We start from the raw sequence: 6,879 nt of genomic DNA, 5'->3' as shown, positions 1-6,879 counted from the left end.
GTCTCGCTCTGTCACCCATGCTGGAGTGCAGTGGCATGATCTCAGCTCACTACAACTTCTGCCTCCTGGGTTCAAGCAACTCTCCTGCCTCAGCCTCCTGAGTAGCTGGGATACAGATGCATGACACCACACCTAGCTGATTTTTTTTTTTTTTTTTTTTTTGAGTTGGAAATTCGCTCTTGTTGCTCAGGCTGGAGTGCAATGGTGTGATCTCGGCTCACTGCAACCTCCACCTCCCAGGTTCAAGTGATTCTCCTGCCTTGGCCTCCCAAGTAGCTGGGATTACAGGCATGCATCACTGCATCTGGCTAATTTTGTATTTTTAGTAGAGATGGGGTTTCTCCATGTTGGCCAGGCTGGTCTTCAACTCGACCTCGTAATCCGCCTGCCTCAGCCTCCCAAAGTGCTGGGATTACAGGCATGAGCCACCGTACCCGGCCTATAGATATATACTTTTAACTAATATATATATGTATATATATGGTATATATACGTATACATACTAGTAACAGTATATATATATATATATATATATACACACATTTTCACTACACTAGTCAAAGTATACACACACACACTTAGCAGTATATATTTTATATATATATATATATTCCAGTATATATATCTACATGTAAAAGATATATAGATATATATAGACATATAAAATATATATGGAGATATATACTGGAAAAGTCAGTGAGGAGAAAACGATCCATTGACAATACTAAATAAAAACCAAACCAACCAGGAAACATTTAGGAACCAGCTTCACTTTCGACATGTAACCGGAACAACACAGTAAAGGTTGTTACCTAGGAATTAGAAGTGAAACACCACGCCCAAATGGCTCAAGCTGGTGGCCAGAGATAAGAACTTCAATGCATCTCTCCCGCCTAGCAGATTGGGCTCCCTGGTTTCCCATCGCTTCCTTTAAACAGACTACTCAGGCATTTGCCCACGAACTTAAAGGGGCTTTAGGTTCAACTTTAAGTGACACCCTATTTGTTGCAGGTGGTAAACGAATTTACCAAGACAGCTGTAGGTAAAGAAAGGCAGATTTAACCATTATTCCTCTTTCCCTAAGTGGCCTGAGGTAATCTGTGAAAATGGTTCACTATTCATTTGACCTGGAGAACCCCACAAAATCATGCAAATCAAGAGGTTCAAATCTTCGTGTTCACTTTAAGAACATTCATGAAACTGCAGGCCATCAAGCGTATGCATATACAAAAAGCCAAGAAGTATCTGAAAGAAACAGTGCGTACCATTTCAACGTTACAATGATGGAGTTGGCAGGGGTGCCCAGGCCAAGCAGTGGGGCTGGGCACAAGGTCAGTGGCCCAAAAAGAGTGCTGACTTTTTGCTGCACATGCTTAAAAATGCAGAGAGTGGCCGGGCGCGGTGGCTCACGCCTGTAATCCCAGCACTTTAGGAGGCCGAGGCGGGCCGATCACGAGGTCAGGGGATCGAGACCATCCTGGATAACACGGTGAAATCCTGTCTGTACTAAAAAATACAAAAAATTAGCCGGGCATGGTGGCGGGCGCCTGTAGTCCCAGCTACTCGGGAGGCTGAGGCAGGAGAATGGCATGAACCCAGGAGGCGGAGCTTGCCGTGAGCTGAGATCGTGCCACTGCACTCCAGCCTGGGAGACAGAGCGAGACTCCATCTCAAAAAAAAAAAAAAAAAAAAAAAAAAATGCAGAGAGTAATGCTGAATTTAAGGGTTTAGATATAGATTCTCTGGTCATTGAGCATATCCAAGTGAACAAAGCACCTAAGAAGGGCCATTGGACCTACAGAGCTCATGGTTGGATTAACCCATGCATGAGCTCTCCCTGCCACACTGAGATGATCCTTACTGAAAAGGAACAGATTGTTCCTAAACCAGAAAAGGAGGTTGCCCAGAAGAAAAAGATATACCAGAAGAAACTGAAGAAACAAAAACTGATGGCACAGGAGTAAATTTAGCATTAAAATAAATGCAATTAAAAGAAAAAAAAAGGCAGATTTATTAGAGAAAGTGTGAAAATATGTTGCAAGGTTGTAATGGGCAGCACAGCAGAGAAGGGACTGTCAGCCAAGGGGCAGGGGCTAGAGGGAGGTTTTATAGGGTCTTGCAGGAGGGGGCTACATGCAGAACAAGGTTGTAATCCTGGGGTTACATGCCAAACAGTTCTTTGTGCCCACAAGTTTGTGATTAGCACTTTCTCAGAACAATTGCTCGTTGTTCTCCCCCACCTGGGACCCCGTCCTCATTTCGCTTACTTACCAGGACTCCACACTATTCTCTTATACATACCACTAGTTGCTTCTCTCACTCTCTGCCTGACTCTTAATTTCTGCTTTGCCTGACCTGAGGACAGAGGATGACACTCTTGACTCATGGCGCCCTCCCTGCCCAGGATCTGTAAGTGATAAACCTTTGATCACATTTCCTACTGTGGTGGATTGAATGGGTGCCTTTCATCTGAAGAACCAGGGGCTACCTAGGTTTTCCAGGGACACTGGGAAGAACACAAGGCTGGGCTCTCAGCATCAAAGCGATGGTTAGACAATCATAAACTGAACACAGACCAGACAACAGCCACAGGAGTGTCTGCCAGGATAAACACATTTCCCATGTGAAGGGGCCCCTGGGCACAGGTTGGACAACTAAGCATTAGACCTTCCACCAGGTTAAAGAAGTACCCTATGAGAGACGCACTGTAGACACCCATGCCCAGCTCCCTTCATTTCCCATTAGGGTAGGGCTGCTAGCTGCTCTGGTACTGAAACCCCAGTTTAGCTGGGGGCTCTCAGAACAGACACGTAAGAGCCATTCAATGAAAATAAATGTTTATTGGCTGGGTGCAGAGACTCATGCCTGTAATCCCAGCACTTTGAGAGGCCGAGATGGGCAGATCACATGAGGCCAGGAGTTTGAGACCAGCCTGGCCAACATGTTGAAACCCTGTCTCTACTAAAAATCCAAAAATTAGCTGGGTGTGGTGGTGCATGCCTGTAATCCCAGCTACTCGGGAGACTGAGGCATGAGAATCGCTTGGACCCAGGAGGCAGAGGTTGCAGTGAGCCAAAATGGCCCCTCTGCACTCCAGCCTGGGCAACAGACTGAGACTCTGTCTCAATAAAAAAGAGAAGAAGTGTTTCTCAAAAGAGAAATAACATAGACACTCTAAAACAATACTGACTTGGAAGACTGGTGTGTGATTGAGACCTTAATTCTTGAAATAATATAGAGCCACATTGTTTTCATCCTTTTTAATTAATTAATTGTTTTTCTGAGATAGAGTCTCTGTCACCAGGGCTGGAGTGCAGTGGCATGATCTGGGCTCACTGCAACCTCCACCTCCCGGGTTCAAGCAATTCTCCTGCCTCAGCCTCCCGAGTAGCTGGGACTACAGGTGCCTGCCACTATGCCCAGCTAATTTTTTTGTATTTTTAGTGGAGACGGGGTTTTGCCATGTTGGCCAGGCTGGTCTCGAACTCCTGACCTCATGATTCACCTGCCTCAGCCTCCCAAAATGCTGGGATTACAAATGTGAGCCACCATGCCTGGCATTTTCACACCTTTCTTAAAGTGGCAAAAGCTTTCTTCATGTGAAGTTCTTCCTATTCAGAGGCTTTATATATAGGACAGATACTATTCTATATATAAAAAGTGCAATTGCTTTTGTGCAGATTAAAAGAAAATGGTATATATACATATAAACACATTTGTTGATATATGACAGGAAAGTTTCTGGAGGGATACATAAGCCATTGTTTTATTTTATACCTTTGTGTACTGTTTAAATTATTTTACCCTTAGTATACCAGAAAAAGTCATCACTTGATCATCTTGGGCCAATAAACCTTCAAATTTTGAAAATATTTCCTGTAAAGCAATTTATAATAGTAAGAATAACGGATATTGAAAAACAAGTTTATTAGAAACTTTAACAAGAATGCTTTCTCTCACTACTGGGTCAGTATATAAACATGGTATTCTTTTTCCTATGTTAAAACCTCTCTCTAGATCCATCCCACAAGCCCCTCCTATTTCTGCCCGCATTTCTCTGCTTTTTTTTTTTTTTTTTCTTTTTGTGAGAGGGGTTCTTGCTCTGTCACCCAGGCTGGAGTGCAGTGGTGTGATCACAGCTTGCTACACCCTCAACGTCCTGAGTTTAAATGATCCTTCCACTTCAGCCTCCCAAATAGCTGGGACTACAAGTGCTTGCCACCCCATGCTTGGCTAATTAAAAAAAAAAAAAAAAAATGTAGGCTGGGCACTCATCTCTGTAATCCCAGCATTTTGGGAGCCCAAGGCGGGCAGATCACTTGAGTTCAGGAGTTCGAGAACAGCCTGGCCAACATGGTGAAACCCCACCTTTACTAAAAGTACAAAAATCAGCCAGACATGGTGGGGCACAACTGTAATCCCAGCTACTTGGGAGGCTGAGGCACGAGGCGGAGGTTGCAGTGAGCCAAGATTGCACCACTGCACTCCAGCCTGGGCAACAGAGTGAGACTACATCTAAAAAAAATAAAAAATTATAGAGATAGGGTCTCACTGTGTTTCCCAGGCTTGTCTGTTACTCCTGAGGTCATGGGACCCTCCACCTTGTACTCTCAATCTCTGCTCCTCTTGAGAGCAAAATCCCTTGAGAGAGTTGTCAATACTCCCTCTTTCAATTTGTCTCCCTCATTCTCTCCTAACCCCCCTGTAATTAGGCTTTGAGCTCCCACCACTCTTCTGAAACTGCCCTTGTTCCAGTTGCCAAGTACTTTCATGTTGCTGATCCAATGGTTGTCTCAGTCTTTACTTGTCTTGAACTGTTGGTGGCATTTGACATGGTCGATCATTTTCTCCATCTATTTTCTTCATTTGGCTCTGCCAATTCGATTTCTTGCTACTTTTCCTCCTGCCTTGCTGGCCCCTCATTTTCAGTTTCTTTTGCTGGTTTCTCTTCATCTCCCAAACAATGAATGCTGAAGAGTGCTGGGGTGTGGTCCTCGAACCTCTCCTCCATCTATAGTCACTTGCTTGTGATCTCATGCAGTTTCTTGGGTTTAAATATTATCTATGTGCTAACTCTCAAACTTAATTTTCCAACCTGGATCATCCCCACTGGACTCCAGGTTTGTATACCCAGCTGCCCTCCTGAATATCTTTCTTTTTTTTTTTTTTATTTGAGACAAGGTCTGGCTCTGTCACTCAGGCTGGAGTACAGTGGTGCAATCACAGCTCACTGCAACCTCTGCCTCCTGGGCTCAACTGCCACTTCCCACCTCAGCCTCCTGAGTAGGTGGAATTACAAACATGTACCACCAAGCCTGGCTAATTTTTGTATTTTTTTTGTAGAGATGGGGTTCTCACCTTATTACCCAGGCTGCTCTTTAACTCCTGGGCTCCAGTGATTTTTTCACCTCAGTCTGCCAAAGTGCTGGGATTACAGGCGTGAGCCACTGCACCTGTCCCAAATATCTACTAGGTATCTCAAGCCCAACAAGTCTACAATTAAACTCTGATCTTCCCCAACCTGTTCCTCCCTTAGTCTTCCCTGCATCAGCTAATGACAATTCTCCTTTCAGTTGCTCAGGCTAAAACTTTGGAGTCATCCTTAATGACTTTTTCTCTCTTGCACACTCTCTGCATTTTATCCACCTGCAAATTCCATCATCTCGATCTTCAAAACATCCTGAATCTGACTCCATTTTGCTGCTTCCACTGCTAGCCTCCAGGCCCACGATGCTGGCCACTATTTTTAACTTGGAAAATTGCAGTAGCCTCTTTTATTCCCCCCTTTTAAAAAAACTTTTTATTTTTATTTTTGAGACAGAGTCTTGCTCTGTTACCCCAGGCTGTAGTGCAATGGCACGATCTTGGCTTACCGTAACCTCCGCCTCCCAGGCTCAAGCAATTCTCGTGCCTCAGCCACCCAAGTTGCTGGGATTACAGGTGCCTGCTACCATGCCTGGCCTAGTTTTTATATTTTTAGTAGAGATGGGGTTTCAACATGTTGGCCAGGCCTGTCTTGAACTCCTGACCTCAAATGATCCGCCCGCCTTGGCCTCCCAAAGTGCTGGGATTACAGGTGAGAGCCACCACACCCAGCCTCTACATACATTAGTTCCTTTAATCCTCATTTAAAAATTCTTGTGGTAGATATGAAGAGTCTTCAAAAAATTCACTAAAAATGCATATAATGAATGAAAATACTATGCATGGATTTCAAACATTTTTTGTACCAAAATAAATGCATACTAATTTGTCATAACCTTTCACAACAGGATCTGGTTTGAGGCACTAAGGATAAGACATTTGTTTGAAAATAGCCCCTATCAGAGCAACATGAATTCTGCTTAAAAAAACACTTTTTTTTTTTTTTTAAATAGGGCCTTACTCTGTTGCCCAGGCTGGAGTACAGTGGCATGATCACACCTCACTGCAGCCTTGACCTCCTCCGCTCAAGTAATCCTCCCACCTCAGCCTCCCAAGTAGCTGGGGCTACAGGCGTGCACCACCATACCTAATTTTTTTGGGAGGAGGAGGGATGGAGTTTCACTCTCATTGCCCAGGCTCGAGTGCGATGGCACGATCTTGGCTCACTGCAACCTCCGCCTCCCAAGTTCAAGTGATTCTCCTGTTTCAGGCTCCTAAGTAGCCAGGATTACAGGTGCGTGACACCAGGCCCGGCTAATTTTTGTATTTTTAGTTGAGATGGGGTTTCACCATGTTGGTCAGGCTGGTTTCGAACTCCTGACCTCAGGTGATCCACCCACCTCAGCCTCCCTAAGTGCTGGGATTATAAGGCGTGAGCCACCATGCCTGGCCAACACCACAGTTTCTTTATCCACTTGTTGATTGATGGACATTTGGGCAGGTTCCACATTTTTG

General features: G+C 44.6%; 1 pseudogene; it reads left to right on the top strand.

Moving 5' to 3' along the window:
* The first annotated feature begins 1,106 nt into the window (after positions 1-1,106).
* Positions 1,107-1,964, top strand: LOC100586331 (annotated as a pseudogene).
* The last annotated feature ends 4,915 nt before the right edge of the window (positions 1,965-6,879 follow it).

The sequence above is a fragment of the Nomascus leucogenys genome, chromosome 14 (genome assembly GCF_006542625.1).
Source record: "Nomascus leucogenys isolate Asia chromosome 14, Asia_NLE_v1, whole genome shotgun sequence".
NCBI classification, from domain to species: domain Eukaryota; kingdom Metazoa; phylum Chordata; class Mammalia; order Primates; family Hylobatidae; genus Nomascus; species Nomascus leucogenys.
This window is presented reverse-complemented; position numbering and strand designations above follow the sequence as displayed.